At 40.8% G+C, this 21,844-nt stretch overlaps 1 protein-coding gene and 1 non-coding gene across 3 annotated transcripts in view; one reads left to right on the top strand and one right to left on the bottom strand.

Moving 5' to 3' along the window:
• Positions 1-21,844, top strand: part of FAT3 (FAT atypical cadherin 3) — a 533,836-nt gene that overhangs the window by 339,725 nt on the left and 172,267 nt on the right. The gene's annotated exons all lie outside the window — the stretch shown is intronic.
• LOC133765017 (U2 spliceosomal RNA) lies at positions 9,100-9,299 on the bottom strand. The gene has a single exon (XR_009866560.1). It is a non-coding gene; the product is annotated as a U2 spliceosomal RNA (small nuclear RNA).

A 21,844-nucleotide genomic window follows, 5' to 3' on the forward strand; every position in this document is an offset into this window, starting at 1 on the left:
TGCTGTTCCATTGCCCTGTACCTACAGTTTCCCCTACTGTGAAATGTAGCAAAGAATTAGTATTCCGTATAGCCCAAAGAATCGCTATGAAGATCAAACCTTACATTTTGAATCAGAGTATTTTTAAAACTCTGAAAGCATTATGCTTAATAAAGGATCATCATCATTATTATCATGTAGCACTATGATAATCCTTTTATAACATTGCTATCATCTCATAAAGATAAAAGACTCCAGGCTGCCAAAAAATAATTACAATCATTCTTTTTTCAAAATTATATTAATAAGCTGCAGTACCTAACTGGTCCAGAATTAGAGTAGATTCACCAGAAGAATAACACCTTATATTACATTTATGTGCTTCTATCTTTCCGAAGTTGAGTTTGGGACACGCAGGGAGTCTGTGTTCTCAGATAGGTGAACCCATTACCTCCCAGCAGGAGGAAGGGACGGTTTCTCATTAGCTGGGACATCTGGCTGAGATCACTTACTGCCTTGTCCCTGCAAGGTAGTGTCCCCAGGAGGTGCTTTGTGCAGTATGCCTGTTTACAGGGTGGATCTGTAGTAGGGAAAAAAGGCAAGAGTGTTTTCCAGGTATATGAACGCCCCTCCCCAGAGCATCCTTAGTGGTTTTACCTCCTTCACAGACTTAACATAAGTTTGCTGAATGATATGTACTTTGGAATAACACAGATTGGGATCTGTGTCAATTTTTCATACTTGGTATAATCTATACAGTGAGTGGGGGAGCATAGCCATTGACAAAATTACAGGGTTGTTGGGAAATTGAACTATAAAATATATGCAGCACTTTCAGCCCAGGCTCTAATGCTAAATAGGTGCTCATTGAGGTATAGGTAGAATTGTTTGGATTTTAGTCACTATCACATTAGTGATGTAACCCTTGTAAAGATTTAACTTCATCTTCACACTCTGCAGAAGGAGCCCCAGGTTGCAACCATGAGCCTCAGCCTGTGTGCTAGGGATTGCCTTACATCCAGGGAACAAAGTGTTAGCAGGAAGCATGGAGAGGCACATCATAAATGAAAAGCTGCTATAACATAGGAGCGAGCTCTGTGGGGACACTGGGAGATGTGAATGTGACAGTGCCTGGAAGTGGGGATGTGATAGGCCATGTAGGAGATGGCATTTGGTCACATGATGCCAGGACTCTGTTCAAGAAGCAGAACCACAGCCATTGGAAGGACAGATGTAAGAGTAGAATGTGGATGATGAGATATCAAGTTCAGAAAGCAAATGGGAGGAGGGGGCCGGGCTGTGGAGGGGATTCTGATGGTTTTTCCAGAGTGCAATGGAAAGCCATTAAGCAGGGGTGACAGATCTGATTACCATTGTAGTGAACAGTGTTAGGCTGGGGCAAAGCACCCATGGCAGTGGGGAGAAAGTGAAGAGCTTCTGTAGAGATCCAGTTTAGAGAGGACGGGAGGTCAAGAAGGGATCTAACGCAGACGCCATCATCATTCCAGCCAACAGGAAGCAAACCAGCTGCTCTAAAGTCTGCAAAGTGGAGGCTGTTAACACTGTAGGTCATCTGAGTCCCACCATCTTGTCCTCACACATAGCAGCTCATTGCTCTACCTAGATCCCAAAAGTGCACAACACATATGCTCTCACGTGTGTCAAATGTCCTGCTCAGGCTTCCAAACCCAGCTGAATCTCAATCCTTCTTGCATTCTCTCTCTCCCTCTCCCTCTCTCCCTCTATCCCTCCCTCATACTCTCCCTCCCTTTCTTTCTCCTTCTCTTTCTCCTCTCCCTTCTTCCCTCCCTCTATCCTTTCCTCTTTGTCTCCCTCTTTCAAAACCCAGCCACATTGTATTTGTTTTATACAACAGTCCTGCAAGACTTTGAACAACCTTCATTTTTTTTTCTGAGTGGATCATGAAAGGAATATTGCTTTAATTTAACCTCACAAAAAAAAATGAGTGATATAATATCCTAGAGAGTGCAGAATAGAATCCTCTGTTGTACACAGATTTCTGTATCTGCTGATATGTTTTGTGATTTGTAAGGGCTGGGTGTGGGTAATTAGCCTCCTGGAGAGTGTTTAATTGCCAAGATAACCTTATGCTCCTCTTAAACTCATGTTAACCTTCTGACTCTATTTCATATCTCTCCTTCCCAATAAAATAAAGTTGACTCTTCTTGAAAGGGCCCATTTAAGAAGCTGACCCAGAAGGTACACTTCTGAATAAGTAACTAGGAGGACATGAAAGACTAGTTTGTAGTTTGCTCTTCCCATGATAGATCACTTTAATTGCACATTGTATGTACATTGATTTACGGTATGTAGTTTGTGTACAGGCTGTAAGAGTTTTTGATTCTGCAGAGCATTTTCCTTAAATCTATGACTGTAAAAGGAAAGTTGTCATTATCAGAATCCAAAGGACTTGCTAAAGCAACAGGAGCAGCAGAGAACTGCAGGAAAATTCACAAGCACAAGCTTATACTTCTTTGTGAATTTCAAGTGTTAACTCTTGACTGGTTTGGGAGTCTGTTATGTGAAAATATTGGCTTGATCTTCTCTCCCTATATATAAAATGCAAAAATACTTGGTTTTCAGATTATTGAAAATCACACACATTTCTTGTTAGCCACTTATGATTAAAGAGGAGGTTGCCTCACACACATGCAGACCTGATGATGGACAAGTGAACGAAATAGTCAGCATTCAAGCTTAGTGGTTGTGACTTTAGCTCTCGTGACTACTTCGTCAGAGAACACATCTCTGAAATAGGGATTAATTGCTTTACCCCTGCCTTATGGTATAATCAGTTGCATATATTGTTTTCTCAACTACTTACTTAGCTGATTAAGCTTCCCATTGGCATGAAATTTGACTTTTCATGATAGTGCATAGAGGTAGTATGTGAAAGCTTGGAGGTTAATTTCAAACAGGCCTGAGGTTATGTGTGGTGCTGTTCACACAGTTTAGACAAACTGTTCACATCCTCATCGGTAAATGAGGATAGCAATTGCTGCCAAAGGGTTGACATAAGAATACGATGAAATGACAGCTGGAATATACTCAGAATGTCATCTGTTAGGCAGGACAAGTTCCATGAACAGTGGGACTGTGGTCAGCACAGGCTGTGTTGGGGTCTCTGTATCCAGAGCATGTGGTTCTGTATCCAGAAAACAGTGGACACAGATAAATGCTGCATCAGTGAATGATCACTCTCAGGAAACTTTGTCTCATCCTTAAATGAGATCATGGAGAGGGCACTTTGAGCACATAGGACAGATCACAAGTTTAGAGACAGAAAGAAGGAATGTTGCACCTCTTTCCATCTTTATTAGCTTTTCCAAGTTAAATTAGCTTCTATCTTTATGCTTATCTGTGAAACAGGATTTGTAATAATACCTACTCCATGGATAACCTGTAGAGAGGGTGTGGCATGCATGGACCCACAACCCTGTTTTCCTTCACTCTTTCTCATCCCCCTTTTCTCTCCTTGTCCTCAACAGATAAATTGCCAGTTCCCTTTATTTTCCCCTGCCAGCTCCCATACTTTAAATGGTTTATAGCAGTTTGATTATCCTTAAAAGATACAGCGACCTAAATAATCCTACAGTCCTGGCTTAATTATGTGTGAATCTTTATCTTGCTTGCTGAAGGAGTATTATTTTGCCTCCCTTTTGATCTTAAAATGCTCATCTGTTCAGGGCGGGTTGGTTCTGATAAAAGTCTCCTAGAGAGAACAGAGAGTATTTTATTTGCAAATCAAACAAGATGACAAGGCCCAGTAACCAGTATAAAGACAGCAGATGAGAGATGATGTTGTATGTGTACATATAACTTGGAACAGCCTAGAGATTGTGGTGAGATTTTATAGAGAAGTAGGTGTAAATATCAAAACACATTATAGAGGAGTACGCGAGAGCTATAGGCATGTATATTATTTAGTATCTGTGCTTTTAACACACTCATCCATCTTCCACTGTAAGGTACAACTCATGTGTCTATTTCTCCTTCCTGTCTGAAATCCTCACCTTTTTTATAGTTTTATTTTCTAAGGAAAAAATACTGCTGTTCAGTAAGTTTTTATAGCATTTCCTCCTGCCTTAGGATGCAAATTGATTTCTTCAGTGAGTGTACATCCTTAGTGGTTTCTTAGTTTGGTAAGAAACATCTGCTTTTGAAATGATGACAGTTCCTGGTGGAGAGGAATTGGAGGCCAATCTCAATCCATTAAGCAGTCCATATTTTCATCATTTAACTCCAAGAGAAATGGAATTTTCCCTCATTAGGCTCTTCTTTGGGCCACCCTCAAGAAACTGCATGAGGTATCCAAAAAAAAAAAAAAAAGCGGTGCACCCATGCATGGGAACAGCAGCACACACCAGTGTCAGCCCGAGGAGGGACATCATCACCACTCTTGTCTAGCTCCCAGGAGAGTGTTGCACACAACTGTGGCCGGTAACCACCAGGTGACAAGCCTGCTGACCGCCCTCCAGCCTCTCCTCGCGTTCTGTCTCTATGACCACCCCTCCGTGGGCCTTAGTGTTCATATTCTTGCTGTATCAGCTTCAATCCATTAATGGAAATTCACTCTTTCTGGGTTTTCTTCCTTTTTTAAGAGCTTTATCAAATGCCTCTTCTGGGTCCTACATTGGGCCAGGCACCAAGGTTATGCTATTGGAGCTAGCAGGCTTTTTCCACCAGATATTTTTGTCTATTAGGGTAGGAAGCTCTGAAGATTATGTAAGAAGCTAATTTGGTTAACAGCCATCTTGTAATCAAAAGGCTGTTTTTCACCCATATCATCCAAACTGTTTCCTTCCAATTACACAGATGGATAAAGAGACCTAGAAAGGAGGAAAGGCCCAACATCATACAACCTCTTCGTTGGAAAGTCTTGGGTTTAGGTCTTCATCTTTTCATAGAACAGAGATGGTCCTTAACACCTGTCAGCACATTGCAATGTGGCAAATTGTATCATCTGTTCCCACTCTGGTTGTATAGTACCAGATGGACCAGGTGTCAGCTCAGTGCACCCTCAGGGATCAGTGTCTGCCCATCGAAAAGGAGGCAGCTTCCTTTTATGCTCTTTTGTTGTCTAGCCATCACCCTTTCAGCTCTGTCCCAGAGTCTAGGAATCTGCCCATTCCTGCTGGCCCCACTCTAGACAGCTCGCTCTGCTTCCTGAGCTCCAGGCCAGAGTCTGCACTTCAGACCCAGCATGGACTCTGGCAAGTAATGCCTGTAGAGCAGGTGCTATGGACTGACTGATGTACCTCCAGAATTCACGTTACATGCCAGCACCTCCGACTGTGACTGTATTTGGAGGTAGGGTCTTTAAAGAGGTCACTCAGTTTGAATACAGTCATTAGGGTAGCCCCTAATCTAATCTGACTGGTGTCCTTGTAAGGAAAGGAAATTTAGACACAGACAGGTAGAGCGGAAGGTGACCTGAAGCTGCAGAGAAGACAGTCAGCCATAGGCCAAGGAGAAAGGCCTCCTAAGAAACCATCCCTGCCAATGGCTTGGTCTTAGACTTCCAGCCTCCAGAATCAGGAAAAGAAAAAGTCCCATGATGTAAGCCACTCTGGGCGACTTTGCTGTGGCACCTGTAGGAAACCAGGTAGCCATACCACCATTTCCTGGCCTGCCCGAGGCCCTGCTGACCCAACCATCTACCAAGCTACCAACATGCATCAGACCTAACAAAGGGACTGGGACAACTACAGTTAAACCATGAGAGAATAAAACTTCCATATAAGCACACTCATTTCCATCCTTCCTGTGTCCAGGAAAACGCATCTCCCAAGTTAGACTTCTCCACAGACGGCACCCTCATGGCTCCTGCCTGCCTCCCAACCCCTTGTCCTGGGGTCTCATTCCTCTACCCTGTTCAGCAGGTGTTTTTCAACCCATGCTCCCAGAATCCCAGACTTTTACCCACAAGAGTCATTCCTGCCCAGGAACGTACCCCTCCCAGCAGTACAATTCACCATACCAGTCAGGGGTGGCCTTTGGTACTCCAAGTCCAGATAAACAAGGAGGCAGTGGCCACGGTAATGGTGGTTTGCCCATAGGGTGAGAGTGCAGCTTGCCATTCATAATCCTACAGAATATCCCAGGTTGGTGTAGACTCAAGAATGTTCCTTTTTGACATCATCCCAGCCTTGTGAATTGCAGCTGCACCACTTAACTTTCCCAGCTGACCAAAGAGTAAATATTGAATCAAACACAAGCAAATTTTTCAAAGCAAATATTAAGTTTCAGAGTTAGTACCTTCAAAATAGAGACTGTAAGGTGCCCACAGGGCCAGACAGGTAATTCAGAGAGGATCATTTCTGCAGGAAGCTGGGGACAGGAGTGGTGGAAGGTTGGTGTGGTGGGTTTCTCCTGCCCCTTCTATACAGGTTCAGTCCGCAGCAGGTAGAGAAGTAGGCTGCTCCAGGAGCATCAGAAAGCCTTTTTTTTTTCCTAAAAAAAAAGAAAAAAATCAGATTTGTATGCAAAGTCTCCCTTTATCAAATGCTGAAAACTCCACTTTTTAAAACCAGTAGAAGGCAATGAGCCTCATTTTGTAACATTTGATAGAAAGGAATATTTCTTTTCCTACCTGCCTTATAATTTGCCATCCTCTCACAAAAAAAGTAATTCACAATTTTGTAGAATGGAATTAGTTTTTCTTTTCCCTCCACATGCTTTCTAAATAGGCCTATAAAAAATAAGACAGGATCCCATGTCTGTGTTTTAAGAGATGCGCTGAGATGGGAACTGATGGCATGTGGGTACCTGGTTAGGCTCTCAGCCCAGTGCTGTCTTCACACCGCACCAAGGAAGCGAGAGGAGGCTTTGGGCACCTGGATTACATAGAGTTGTGTGGATGTTTTGTCTGTTCTGTTTCTCACTAGCAACAGTTCTTCACTTTATAACCTTGCTCATCTGTGAACCTGGTTAATAATTTGCAGGCACACACTTATACTAGGAGATCTGCCTGGAAAGAAGAAAAAAAAAAAAGCTGATTCCATAAATAACCACCTTTGATTTACCTATGTGTGAAAAGTTGCATTCGTTTTGTTTCCCCTTAAATCTGAACGCTGATTAGTAGAGCCACAGCAGCTGAAACCTGTTCACTTGGAACTGGGTCTGGCCTTCCATGCAGCAGCTCTGTCTGCAAATGGAAATGAGCCGGCTTTGGTGGCTCTGCTCAGCTGCTCTGCATAGGCAGATCATTGCTGCAGGCAGGTCACAGCTTGTTGAGCTGTGCACACAGGCTGTAGGGAGCTGAGGTTCTGCTTTGTTTTCACTTGTGAATGCTTTCCAAATGTGGTGCTAGGTTGCTGCTTCCTGTAAGTCTTCCAGGGCAAGCAACTGTAAAATCCCCAAGGCTTGGTTGGGTTCCTGGGGGAGTGGAGGGTAGGACCTCTTACCCGGAAGGTCTTGTACCAGACAAATGGCTTATCCCTTCTCAGAGAACAAAGGCTCAGGTTTCTCTGCAAGCTCTGAGCACTCACGAGAACTCCCAGTTGTGAGTTACACATCCCAGGAGCCCACCCTGGCTTCTCCCCACCTCATGCCACATGCAAACACTAATTCAAATCGTATCTCGGGGTTGGATGTCAGAGAGAAAACTGTGAGACTCTTAGAAGGAAACCGAGTAAATCTTCACACCTTCATTGATGGAGGCTTGAAGAGGGTGCCCAAGGATGCTGAACAGTCCAGTGATGCTAAATTGACACTCCGCTATTCGCTTCTCCAGCTCTTTTCCTTTGTGCTGCCTTCCTAGTTTATTTTGTGCAGCACGCTCTCAGAGCCACGGAATGACCTGTCCAGTCCAATTTCAGCTGGGCCCTTCAGAAGCCCAAACCTGACGTCAGACAGGGATGACCCAGTTGAGCTCTCGGAGTCTCTCTGTGGGAAAATAAAGAAATACAGCAGCCGCAGACTCAGAACATGAGATGCAACTCCAGGGCCCCTATTAATAATGGGGAAAAACTGCTGTGGTTTGCTTCCTGACGACACCAGACAGCTTTGTTCAAATAAGCTGTTGTTGCAAGACCTCTCTAGTCACTTGCTTTTGTGGCAGACCGGGGGCTACCAACCTCATTTATTTTGTGGCAAGACTCGTTTAGTGAAATTCTGAGGAGTTTGTCAGCATAAGGATGCAGAGAAAAATAAGTCAAGAGGGCTTTAGATGTCTGAGCCAAGGAAAATAGATAGCATGTTGGGACAAGTATCATCAGTTTCTTCAAAATTGGAAAAACCTATAATAAGCCTGGCAATTTTATTTTTGGAATGCAGTACCCTATGTGTTTTGTATGGTTATTCGATCTGACTCGGTGAAAACTAAACGTCTCCAATGTAACAATGTCCTAATTTTATATTCTTTGTAAAGTTTTTGCCGGAGTAAGCTTTACTGTATGTACAGGTTGAGATGGCCAAAGCACAGGATTTGGGGACAGGTGGACCTGGCCACTCAGTAACTGTGTGCCCCTGGGCAAAGTACTTAATCTAAACCTCAGTTTCCTCAAATGTAAAATGGGGACAGTAACGAGACCTTCTTTAGGGTTGAGTGAGGTTGGAGTGGTGCAGGTGCACTGCACATATTAAGTGTTTAATATAGGTCAGCTGTTATGATTAGAAGCTTATTGTGGCTCCTTCTGAATCAGCCTTCTTGTGACAGAATTCAGAATACTTGGGACATTATCTTATGCATTATATTCATATTGATGGCTCATAGCGACTGAATATACTCACGGTGCTTTAGTAACATAGTCTACACACGTGCCTAGAGAAGTTTCTGTACATGGTATGAACTCAAAGGAATGTTAATTCCTTCCTTCCTTTTCTGAAGAAGAGCCTGAAGTTTCACGGATTTGTCAACTTCTATTTGCCAACACCCAATTAAATGAATTATGGCCACATAAGTAACAATAACTCGTTCTCCTAAGCAGGTTAATGAATCAACTCTGGGGCTAGTGTGTCTGTGAAGATCTCTGGAGCTCCTGGCTGGACCTGCAGTCCCCCTTCCTTTCTAAACCAGAAGCTGAGATTGTGTCCAAGCCATCCAAGGCTCAAATGGCAGAGTGCAGCACTCTCGGGAATCCAGTAGCTCAATAAATTAGTGAGTCTGGAGACTAGAATGGGACAGACAGCTTATTTCTCCAGGTCAGCCATATCCAGACTCATCCAGCCTTGTCCCTAAGTCCTGAGCTTTTCCTCAAAATCATTACCCTTTTAATGTCTCAAGTTGTGTGCAGTTGTTATTAAACCAACAAGAGCAGATACTATACTTGATCTTAACCAAAAGGCCAAGAAGCTAATATGTATAGTAGTTAATGCAGTAAGTGTGTTTAGTATTTAAACACCTAATGGGACTTTTCGCTGCTTCATTCTGATGTCATTATCTCAAAATTGTGTAGAAATAATAAATTGAATAAAGGATTCAGGAGTGTTCTCAGTAGAGGTAGTGCATAGCATGGCTGATATCCAGCAACAGATACCATGACTCAGGTACCACCTGCCTTTAGAGCATCCTCAGCCCTGTTAGCAACCTGCAAGAGGAGCTCCGTGGAGATTCCACATCCCCTCCCTTCCTGCATGTAGCTTTGGGTGCAGGTCGTCCTAAGGGGAAGGTCACAGTGAAGGATGATCTTTGTAACCCCAGCACCTAGAATGGTGCTGGGGGGGGCATTAAGTAGGCATTCAGTGAATGTTGGTTGCAGTTATGTTTGAGCTTCAGGTAATCCATAAAATAGTTAATCCATGCTCCTCAGGGTAGAGGTCTGTACTGCCCAGAGAGCCACAGAAAGTAAGCTGAGCATGCAGAGGGTCCTAGGCTAGCAGAAGCTGTCAAGGTATCCCTGGGTGCTGGCCGACATGCACGATGGTGGAGGGCTTCATCCCATTGCATTCCAGTCTGCAAAGCAGCTACACTGCAGCTCACAATTAGAGCCAAAAAACAGTTTCTAAATCAATTTTATCTACCTGAAATCTGTCATCCCTGGGAGGTCATAAACATATTATTAAGAAGGAGATTTTAGATTTGTCAGTAAGTACCCTGTTATAACTCCTGACATGCTACCATGCATGTTTTAAGATTTATTTTATTTAAAAGGCAGCTTACAGAGAGACAGGGTGGGGGGAGAGACAGATCTTCCATCTGCTGGTTCCCCAAATGGCTACAACAGCTGAGGCTGGACCAGGCTAAAGCCAAGAGCCAGGAGATCCATCTGGTCTCCTTTGTGGGTGCAGGTATCCAAGCATGTGGGCTGTCTTCCATTGCTTTTCCAGGTGCATTAGCAGGGAACTGGATTGAAAGTGGGATAGCATTGACTCAAACTGGCACCTGTGGGGTTTGCCAATGTTCCAGGCAGTGTCTTAACCTGCTATGCCATACTTTGAAATCCTAAAAATTAGACATAGAGCACAACTTTGTGCTGATCATTGTGTAGCTAAGACAAAATCTACTTTGGGGCAACTACTTTCAAATAATATAGGAAAAGGTCCATATTTTAAAAAATGTGAAGTACTCAGAAGTTATCCTCTTCTTTTTTAAGATTTACTTATTTATTTGTAAGGCAGAGTTACGGAGAGGCAGAGAGAGAGAGGTGTCTTCTATCTTCTGATTCACTCCCCAAATGGCCACAATGGCTGGACTGTGCCAGTCTGAAGCCAGAAGCCAGGAGCTTCCTCCAGGTCTCCACACAAGTGCAAGGGCCCAAGGACTGGGGCCATCCACTACCGCTTTCCCAGGCCAAAGCAGAGAGCTGGATCGGAAGTGGAGCAGCCAGGACTTGAACTGGTGCCCATATGGGATGCCGGCACTGCAGGCAGTGGCTTTACCCACTACGCCACAGCGCTGGCCCCCTCATCAGTGACCCTCTTAAGAAACTTCAGGAAGACAGAGTCTTTTATACAAGGTTACCAGTACCCACCAAGAAGAGGGCTTCTGACCCATCCAGAGTTTCTTCAGACTTTCTCTCTATAGAGAGGGATTTAATTTGTTTTATTGCTTTTATATTGAATGCTATAAAAACTACTTTTGGCCCTATAGATTACCAGATAGCTGTTTTATCTCCCTGGTACATAGCAAGCTCCTTGTCACTGACTGTGTGTATGGCAAGGTTTCCTATTTACATTTTGTATCATTACCATCTAAAGGCCTAAGGACCTCTTCTCACATGGTAAAGGAGGAGAAAGGTTTCAGTTAAACTTCAACATTACAGGCTTGCTGGCAGGGAGCTGTAAGAGCAGCAGACAGACTCTCGTGTTTTTCAGATCTACAGACATGCTTGCTTGGTTCAGCTAGAGAGCATTTTTTTTTTTTTAATTTAGCAATTTTACAACAGGAGATGTTGTTCCGTCTCTATCTGTGGTAACCAGGGCGTGCTTGCTCCATCTCTGGATGAATAATTACAAAGCTGTCTGTGCAATGCTGTGACAGACCCATGATGTGTGTTTTGATACATGCATAAAAACTTTTGCCTATCTTCAAAATGATGCTTCCAGGAGCAAGTCATTTAAAAGTTACTATCCTACTGTAAGGACATCAGCACATAGGGAAAAGTGAAGTCAGTGTCTCATGTGTTGATGCATATGAGGGGTCTTCAACAAGTTCATGGAAAATGTGGATTATGAAGAAAATATGCAAACTTCCAAATGTTTGTAGACCAAAATAAGCTTATTTTTTAATTCCATTGTTCCACTACACTTCAGTTAAAGGAAGAAAATTAAGTTATTCCAAAACTCTTTTTTTAGAAGTTGTGTAGTGTTTATGAAATGATTTGTTTGTAAATGCAATTATTTGCATTGTAGAGCAATCTAAAATATGTAACTATGATGTAACTGAAATGTATAAAATATAATAAGAGAAATATAAAAATAAGCAAGAAAATTTTAAGAATAATTTTCCTTGAGCAATAGTGATCACCATTTTATTTGGAATATCTCAGATTTATTTTTATATTTTTATATATTTTATATTACACATATATTGCATATAACCCTTCATAAAAAGATGGCAATAGTGCTCTACATAGTGTTTTTATCCATTATAGTGTTATTAACTTACTTTGAACATTTCCATATTCATATTCAGTATGGTTTTTTTAGTTGCATGAGATCTCTTTGAATAGAAGTATTTGACAGAGTCTGCAGTGACCTTAAATATGTGAGCAATCATCATTTTTTTCCGGAGAACTGGATGGATACATCCGATGTCCCCATACCCCCTGTTCACATTTCTGTGATGTAGATCTGTGCCCACTTTGGGATCATTTCCTTACCCTCCCTTCTGCCTGTGGATCAGCTAAGATGACTCTGGACATTATCTAATTTAGCAGACTGTTTCAAAAACTTGACGAGCCTCCACAGACATATATTGGCTGGAGTTGTAACACTGCTTTATAACATTCACTCTTTGAATGAAGTTTTTGAATGTAGGAAGATATAAATATCTTGAAACATTTGGAAACAAATTACTGCATATTAACAAATGTCATTGGGAAAACTATATCAGAATCCCAAACAGGTAACCTAAATATGTAATAAGCATCTGAGCCATTTACCCACAAATAGGAACTACTACCTTTCTTCCATTGTAGAATAGTACTCTTACTACATTTTCTCATTGAAGAAGAAATGATATGTTGTAAGCATCTTTGCACAAAAGCACACATAAATCCTACAAAATAATGAAATTTCAGAGCTAAATCATATCTTAGAAATCATACTCGCAATGAGGAGCTATTTAAGTCCCAAATTAAAGATCTGGGCAAATATTTGCCAAATGTGGGCATGCGAGTGATATTCACATTTGGCATAGCTGTCTGTATTCCCTCCTGGTGACAAATAAAAAGAGGGAAAGGATCCAAACCAAACTAGCTGGGGCTTGACATGTTTTTGAGAGGGCACAAATGCCTTCCTGTGTTTAAAAACAAGGTCTCATCAGATGCTGCAAGTAGAACCAGCTGAGGGAAGAGCAACCCTCTACTCCTTGTGCATGGTGCCCATCAGCTGTGGCTGGATGCCACTCTCATACAAACTTGAAATGTGGTTTTCAGTGATGGAGGGCAGGAAAATAATATGTTGCTATGAAATAACTCTTTTAGGGGAATAAAAATTTTAGAGAAATAGGAGTCTTCTTTGAGGCCACAATGACTTATGGTTCTTAATTACTGATTGTGTTTTCTTCCTGGTACTGAGTTTATCGTTATTAGATTCTAAGTAAGTACTGGCCAAATTGAATTGCAAATGTGTTCTTACCTCCTCATTTTCATTGTGTTTATATAAAGGAAGGGGAAAATGAATCTCAACCCAACTTTGCAGTTAGTTCTTATCTTGGATAAGCTTTTAACTCTCCAGGCTTATACCCAGATATTTCCAAGGACGTAAATAGGGAAACTATACAGACACCTCCTGAATAGAGACCAGTTCAGAGACCATAGAAGTAAGCACTCTCTATGGGGTTGCCAATGGATAAGACAAATGTATCTGGACTTCTCAAGACTTCATCTTTATTATGTCATCCACAATAGGGTTACTTGTCCCTGGAGTGCATGGCTCTCTGCTTCCTAGTAAATGCTGTTATACAGAGACACCTGCATTTCTAAAGACCAGTCTCTGCTTACAGTGCTGAAACCAGCATGATCGCCAATTTACATATGACATTGCATACTGCTTACCATTTGACACAGGTGTTCAGGCATAAGATCTGACACTGCAGGTTCAGATGGCAAGCTGGTGGAAAGTACAGCTACTGGAAGTGACAAGTAGGTCCAGAGATGCATTCAAGATCTCAGGAATGATAGCTGAATCTTTGAGACTGGAGCTGCCCTGGGTTGTCACAACTGAGATTTGGACTAAAAGTTCAAAACAGCAAAGAATTTTTAGCAAAGGTGAAAGCATTGTTCTCACAGCTTTTCCGTTCTCTCCTTGATTGTCATAGATATCAGTGGAATCCAGATGTTCCATTATTTTAGCTACCAACTTGGGAAATTACATTGTAGCTACTTTCAAAGTTGTCAGAACACATAAAACTCAACTATGACAGTTTATAACTCATTTTCTTTAAAGTGCTCAATTTCTTTTTCTTAACCCTGATGAGCCCCCACTTAAATAGGCAAAGTTAGACTTGTGCTAATCCACATGTATATTGGCTCTTATACTCAAATACTGGGTACACTGTGCTATAACTGTTCCTCTATTTGTGTTTAGATTTGTTTAAAAATGGGAAATTTGCTTCATGCTTTGACTTTAAATAATTGCATTCTTGAAGATTAAATTCTTCTGTGATTCAAGTGTATGTATTTTCAGAAAATTCAAGGGTAGTTATAAAGATCAATATTATTAATTTTAAAAGTTCATATTTTCCAACTGAGTCAAAAACATACTGGTATGAATAAGTATATCATATTTTACAACTGATGTATTTAAGGTTTTCTAAAACTCTTAATCTGTAATTTTTAATTGCAAGAGGATGGAGTTCTGCAGTTTAATGCCTAAAACATTCTTATGGTAATTTCAAAATTGGGAAACTTGGCCATAGTTATAAAAAGTAACTACAGAAAATTGGCTACTTTCAAATCAAACAGAAGCACAGAGAACCTGGAGGATACTTTTGCAAAGAGGACAATATTTCTACCAAATCTACTTGGAGTATTTATTGCTAAAGCAAATGAATGGGAGAGTTCTTATGACTGCTATTCCCTGTGTGTGTGTGTGTGTGTGTGTAGGCTGCTTGTATTATCTGTCTTACAGTACTTAACACCCTATTGAACTCAATAAATGTGCAGTGGTGATAATATTATTGCTCAGAATTCATTTAACACTTTCACATGTTTTGAGTGTCACAATGTTCTGCCTACTAGGTGTAGGGAATTTTAATTTAATACTCATTCTGAGGCTTAAAGCTTGGAAGTGTAATGACCCATGCAAGATAATCCTCTACTCCAGCAGGACATTTTTGGAGCAATGCCATTGAGTTGTCCAAGAATTAATTAAAAACCTGAGAAACCTTACTTCTCACACTTAAATTTGGAGTCTCAGTGTGCTGGCTTTGCTGATCTCTGCCTTCCAAGCCATCTAGGTTATAATTCCTCAACACACACACATACGCACACACACACACAAAAGGATAGAAATAGAGAACATTTGACTAGATGTATGATAATTAAAACACCAAACTACACTCCATGGCAGAGGTTGGAATTGAACTTCTAAAGCAGGTTCTGTGTTAAGTAGATTCAGTTTGTTCATCAGCTTAATTCAGCTCTCAGAAGACTTTGGAACACCTGACAATTTCCACATATTCTCCCCTCAGGTTGCATTGAATGTATCCACAAAAGCTTTGATACCAATAATATTTAGTATCTTTAGTGCAGAGACAATTTCTGGCACAATTGATGAAAAAAAATTCTTTTTCTTATTTCATTTGAGGCTTGCAAGAGTAACTAGCCTACTTTTTAAAAAATCTGACATATCAAGAAATGTAATAAAATGTTCTGGGAATATTTGAATTGATAGTAAATCAGTGTAAATTATAATTCGTGAGAATACACAAATATTTGGTATGAAATATGGTTAATAGCCCATCACTGATAGAATCAATCATTGTAGACATACACATAAATGTATGCACACATGCTCATGTACAAATAGACATAATTGTAATATTCCCAAGGTTACTCTAAAACAAGCAGTGTACCATAGTAACACAGATGAAGCAATAATTAACTAGAGGACTTTACATAATAGAATTATGTGCCCAATTGTGAGAAACAACTTATGTGTGTACTGTAGGATTAAGGGCTATACTTACGAAGGGAGCTTTATGGAAGCTGGATAAGAAGAGTGGTGTAAAAGAAAGAACACGCTTGACTCAAGCATAGCCATGAACAAGGATGGGAGACTGTGATAAGAGTAGAATAACTGTCAAAGAAAGTAGGAGTGGAGAGCTGTAGAAGAGGGAGACAAAGATAGCTTCAATGACAAACATGAGGAAATATAGCACCACAGGAGGTGTTTGTGCAGAAGAGTGTCCTAATGAAAGTCATATGCAAAGATAACCTATTTGGTAAAAAGAGGACTTTGCATTTAGAAAGGAACTGATATTATCCCAACCAGAGGACGTAGGTCTAGGTGTGCAAGTATTGTTACCCAGCCACAATAACTTAAAGGCAAGGGTAGTTCTCTCCCACACATCACAGAAGCTAGTATTTAGAAGCAGACCTGTAGACATTCTAAGTTTGGTTCACTACATTTGTATTTCTTCCCTTTAAATGAAGTGATGTGATCATCCTGCCAGCTGCTGCCTGCTAAAATAGCTCCTTCTCATGCACCATAGATTTATGACCCTAGGATTAGTCTTCTGTTGTGCTTGGAATTTTTTAGTGAAACAAAAAGTAGCCCTGCATAAGAATTTTCTGGAAAAAAAGATAAACATTTTTTAATCATAAACCTATGTGTGTTTTGGTATTTCTCATTTCCATAAACTTCACTCTGGGAACTGCAGTGTTTCTAGCACAGGTGAGCTTGACTCAAGGTCTATGTGTATTTATTCTTCATTACATGTATACTTGTAGTGAAGTATTTGATACCAAGTATTTGATACCTGTATTTGATACCAAGGCAAAGGCACTTTACTCACCAGAGCCACTTTGATGAACACATCGTCCCAACCAATTTGTTGTTATGTAAGAATGGAATCTAAAAGGGAAGTTGTTTGGGAAAATAGGAGAGTTTCCCTTTATGATTGCAATAGTTTTCTGATGTTCTTACAGAGAACAGCAACTGATAGAACATTTGCATAGAAGGAAGAAACCCATTGTTATGGAAAGAGGCTAGTTACAGGTTCAGATTGAGCCAAGTTTGAATGAAGATTCTGCCATATATTTGCTGAGTGATCTAAAGTAATACTTATTCTATGAGAGTTTCCAGGTCCTCAGGTATAAAATGGGGATAAAAAGAACTTTGTTGGCTTATTATAACTGCTGTGTATTGGTAGACAGACTCACAGAATGCTTTGCACGTAGCCACATACCTTGCTTTGTTAGTCTCCTTGTTGTTTTGAGGGCAAGAACCCTTCATTGTTCCCAGTACTTAGAACAATCTTAGCATATTCAGTAAGCATTTTGCTTGATATATAAAAAGCAGGATGCATTTTAAAGACCAGGAAAAGTTGCAGTATCCCACATCAAACTGCCCTGTTTGCCTTCCAGTGGGGGATCCTAGTTCAGCACTTCCACTAAAGCACTTCTCTGCAATTGTGAACATGAAAGTGCTGCACTTCCAAGGGTGCACGGTTTTATCCTATCCCACAGACCTGTCCAGAGGCTCATACTGACTCACCCTCCTACACAGCAGGTGGTTAGTTGTGTTAGCACAATGTCAGGCTTATCTGGAAGGGCTTTGTCACCCACCTGATAAGAGACCACAGTGTGATATGGCTGTTAGAAATGGCTGCAAATTTTGGACATTGTTTGAGAGGATTATGAACATCTATGGAAGGCTTTTTGTAGACATTTTATGACAACCTAGGATATACAAGTTCTGTGCTCAGTGTGATGGAAACATAAGGTGAATCACATTTGGTTCACTTCATCCCAGCCCCCATCTCTTGAAGAGTGGAGAAACCTTTTGTCAGGACAAAATTGCCAGCCATGATCTTCATCGGGTGATTTTTACTCATAATGAAACCAGTAAACTGGTTGAGAGTGACCTGGATTCAGCTAGATCATCACTGTGCATGGCAAAAATAGCCACTCAATTTTGGAGCTCTTTCTATTAAGAATTGGAGACTGTCTCCTCACCCTTGGCTCTGAGCTGGCTTAGTGACTGACTGTAACCAGTAGCATGCACTGAGAGGGACACTTTACAGTTTCTCAGGCTTAATCCCAGTGTATCTGGCTTCTGCTCTTACGTGCTGTAACCTCAAACAGTGAGCTAGTTTTGTGATGTGGTCACTCCCAGAGGCAAGTTGGATTTTCTATCCAAACTTTGGTTCAAAGATCAAAACTCCTGACCCCACACATAACCAAGATGGTGTGAAAGGGACTTTTATTCACATTTGAGCTTCCTATGGAGAGCAGGATAGGCTCCAAAGCTCTTCCAGAAATGGCTTCAGAAAGTAGGAAAGGGAGACAGGCTTTGGGTTCCTTGGGACTGGATGAAGCTCCCTATACTCAAGCTAGTACTGACATGGCTTGAGCTTCCTGCCAGTACCGAAGCAGGGAGTACCTTAGCATGCCCACATAGGGGGCAGAAGGGAGCAGAGTATGGAGGACAGGAAGGCTCTCAGTAATCAGACTAAAAAAGTGGAGTCAAGTGTGTTTTTAGGACTTTGTGCTTGAAATCTTTTCAGAAAATTGATTGATTGTGTTTTCCTCTACCTTCTCCATCCTCCACCAATTACAAGTTCAGTAATGACTAGGACAAAGTCTGTATCATTCTGTACTCAATCTCTGAATCTCTCTCTACAGATTAGTGATTAGTATGTAGTAGGTTGTCAGAAAGCATTTGTGTATGAATGAGCTTTTACAAGTGACCATTTGTTTTGCTGTAAGCAATCCTGATAAAGTCCCATCACAGAGCAATTGTGCTGCAAGTAATTGTGCTAATGTTAAGTTTGAGTGACCTGCTTTATTATCTCCTATCAGCTGATACTCCCAGAGGAATGACTAAGAAATATTAGCCTTTGAGTCTTCTCTATGTTTTGAGCTATATCTTTGTATCAAATCAGATTACCAAAACATTGTATACATGGGTTGGATCACTGTGGCTTTCCATGGAAATATTTTTATAGTATTGTGTTCTTGATTATTATTGAAGTTGTTAGACTACACAACCACATATATCTAGTTTGAGAACACTGTCCTTTATAATGTACTGTTTCCTAGGAAAGATCAGCACAGCAGGCTCCCAGAGTTGGAACTTGGGATATCCTTTCTTCTATTAGATGAAGAGGTTAGCCATCTGTTACAGAATGAACCATTGTTCTAAATCCTAGTAACTTCCCTTGTCTTAGATTACTTCAAGTGTTTCTCTCTACCATACCATAAGCTTGCTTTTTTTTTTTTTTTGACAGGCGGAGTGGATAGTGAGAGAGAGAGAGAGAGAGACGGAGCTAAAGGTTTTCCTTTTTGCCGTTGGTTCACCCTCCAATGGTCGCTGCGGACAGCACATCTTGCTGATCCAAAGCCAGGATCCAGGTGCCTCTCCTGGTCTCCCATGGGGTGCAGGGCCCAAGGACTTGGGCCATCCTCCACTGCCTTACCGGGCCATAGCAGAGAGCTGGCCTGGAAGAGGGGCAACCGGGATAGAATCCGACACCCCAACCGGGACTAGAACCCGGTGTGCCGGTGCCGCAAGGCGGAGGATTGGCCTGTTAAGCCACGGTGCCGGCCATACCATAAGCTTTTGTCTTTTTATCGTTCTTTTAATTTGATATGTGCGTGTGTGTTGGGGGGATGCCTCAAAAAGTTTATGGAAAAATGCAATTAGAAGATAATTATATTTGGTGCCTCAAATGTTTTAAATACATGCATAGTTTTTTTTCATGATATACATCTTTCATACACTCTTTGAAGACTCCACATCTGTGTGTATATGTATGTGCATATATACACACATACACAATCAGATATATATATATATATATATATATATATATATATATATATATATGAGAGAGAGAGAGAGATGTATTTTCCCCTCCTATAAATCCTCTGTAACCTTCTTTGGAAGTAGGCATGATATTAATAATGAAACTATGGATGCTTCTTTCTCAGACACTCTCATTTTCATGGGCCTTTCTCTGATCAAGGGAAACGTGGCACTTGAGGAAAAGCAGAGAGTAGTTCAGGAAGGTTTCTCCACTAGTTTTGTGTTATTCACCTTATGTCTCTCATAGCACATTTAAGGGATCACTAAATGTTTGTTGCCTTGCTCCTCTGGATTTTGTTTCCATACCACAAGGACTTCATGAATTCCATTCAAGACCAGGTCTTATAAAAAACACAGATCTAGAATTTGAAGTATATTCTCTTCCCAGATATATCCTGGAGGATCTTTTTTGGGTAGAGTAAGAAGTTGGTTTTCAACTGTACCTTCTCAGGGCTTCACACAGTACCTAGCCCCTTGTTCCTGAAAACTATTATGGAATAATTACTGATTGATCTCCAGCAGTACTTTAATATCTTTGAGTTTCTGGGATTGATTATCTTTTAAAATTAAACTATTCTTCTGACTTTTTTTTTAACACAATATGCTTTTGCTGAAATACATATCTTAAAATAATGACCTCTGATACATTTTGTGAAGGACCTTTAGTTTAACAGTATTCCACACTGCCTGCAAGAGTGGTAAGAATGCTTTCTGACACTTTTTGAAGTCTTAAGTTGAAAGCAAATCCATTTATGTATACTCTTTCCTTCATTCCCATTTCCAGATCCCACACTGAAGCTTCTGTCAGTTAACTCTTCTGTATCTTCCTAATAGCAACTTTGGTGTATTAATAATCATCTAATTTTTTGAATTGTTTAATTTTTTGAATATTTAAATGATTTATTAAGCTGTCCCAATCTTTCAAACCCAAAATCTGCTAAATAAACACCCTAAGTGCAAGTGATGTTTGAACTTAATGTTTATTATCCTCTAAGAATTTCTATGCAATAGTCCAGGATTCCAGATATCAGCGCTTGGTCCTTAAGAGCAAAATGCACTTCATATGTTGCAGTATGGGCACATCAGGCTAATGCAAGAACTATGTAATTACAAAATTAAATGAGAAGCTAAAGGATCTCATCAGATATAAGTAATAGAAAAATATGAAGTTAAAAAGCTGGATCCATTTCAGGGTGATGAGAATGTTCTAGAATGAAATTACAATGATGGTTATACAACTCTCTAAGACTATTAGAAACAGTTTAATTGCACACTTTAAATGAGTGGACTTTATGGTGTGTAGATGATATCTCAATAAAACTGATTTTCTAAAAAGCTGTGTGGTGGTAAAGAATGAAATAATGGTTTAAATTACCTATACTTATGGAGGCAGCAATCATCTTAATAAACCCTCAGTTGAAACAAATAGTTGTAACATTAAAGGTGTAAACACAACTGCCCTAAGAACTATGTGAAAGTCCAGCCTCACTGGGTCTCATGAGGTACAAATACCACATCCTTAAATACTTGTGCCAATCAGTAGGTATTTACTTACCTCCATTTTGATAGACTGTTCTCAAAGAGCCAAAGGTTTCAAAGGCACCCAAAACACAGAGGCACCAGCTACTTATTGCCACATAGCAAAATTTGGTGGCTGAAAAGAGCCATTTCACTTAACTCAGGGTGTATGGTTCTCTGGCTTGTTCTTGTCTGAGCTCACTCAGGTGGTCTCTGCTGGGCCTCTTCAAGAGACTGTGGTCAAGTGGGGAGAAGGCTGACTGAGGATTGGGGATAGACTCACTCGTGTCTAGCAGTTGGCATGGCTTCATGTGAGGTACTTCGCTCTCTCCCATGTGGCCTAATTAACCACATACTGATTTTCAGTTTCCAAGTACACCAAGAGAAGACACTACTGAGCCCCTTGAGGCTCAACACTGAGTCTTGCACCATGTCACTAGACTATATTTTTTGGTCCAAGCAAGTCACCCAGCTAGCTCAGATTGAAAGGGTAGGGAAATAGAACCTATGCATTGATAGAAGGAGCTTCAGAATTTGGTGGCTTTTGCAATTCACTACAGCAATCTAACTAAATCTGCTTTGGTGCTACCAGTTTATCTCTTCCATTTCAATTAAGCTAAGTCTCATGATGATGATGATTTGGCCTTGGGTACTGTTAAATATGCACATTCATAGTATTACATTTATA

This window comes from Lepus europaeus, chromosome 7, assembly GCF_033115175.1.
Source record: "Lepus europaeus isolate LE1 chromosome 7, mLepTim1.pri, whole genome shotgun sequence".
NCBI classification, from domain to species: Eukaryota; Metazoa; Chordata; class Mammalia; order Lagomorpha; family Leporidae; genus Lepus; species Lepus europaeus.